Source organism: Acanthisitta chloris, unplaced genomic scaffold (assembly GCF_000695815.1).
Source record: "Acanthisitta chloris isolate BGI_N310 unplaced genomic scaffold, ASM69581v1 scaffold21056, whole genome shotgun sequence".
Classification (NCBI taxonomy): Eukaryota; Metazoa; Chordata; class Aves; order Passeriformes; family Acanthisittidae; genus Acanthisitta; species Acanthisitta chloris.
The window spans coordinates 18,570-18,770 of record NW_008679989.1 but is presented as its reverse complement, the minus strand read 5'-3'; positions in this window follow the sequence as shown (position 1 = coordinate 18,770).

The following is a 201-nucleotide window of genomic DNA, read 5'->3' as shown; positions in this document are numbered from 1 at the left end:
GCCACAGGTGACGGGGGCAGTGGGCAGCACGGGGGGCTCCGGCCCGCCCTCGACACTGCAGGGCACAGGGGTCCCCCTCTTTGTGCCAGAGGGACACCCTGGGTGGGTGGTGGGTGGCAGCCTAGGACCTGCCCTCGGCGGGGTTGTATTCAGTCTCTCCAGCTGACACCTGGGAGAAGCGCCGTGTGGAACGCCACAGCC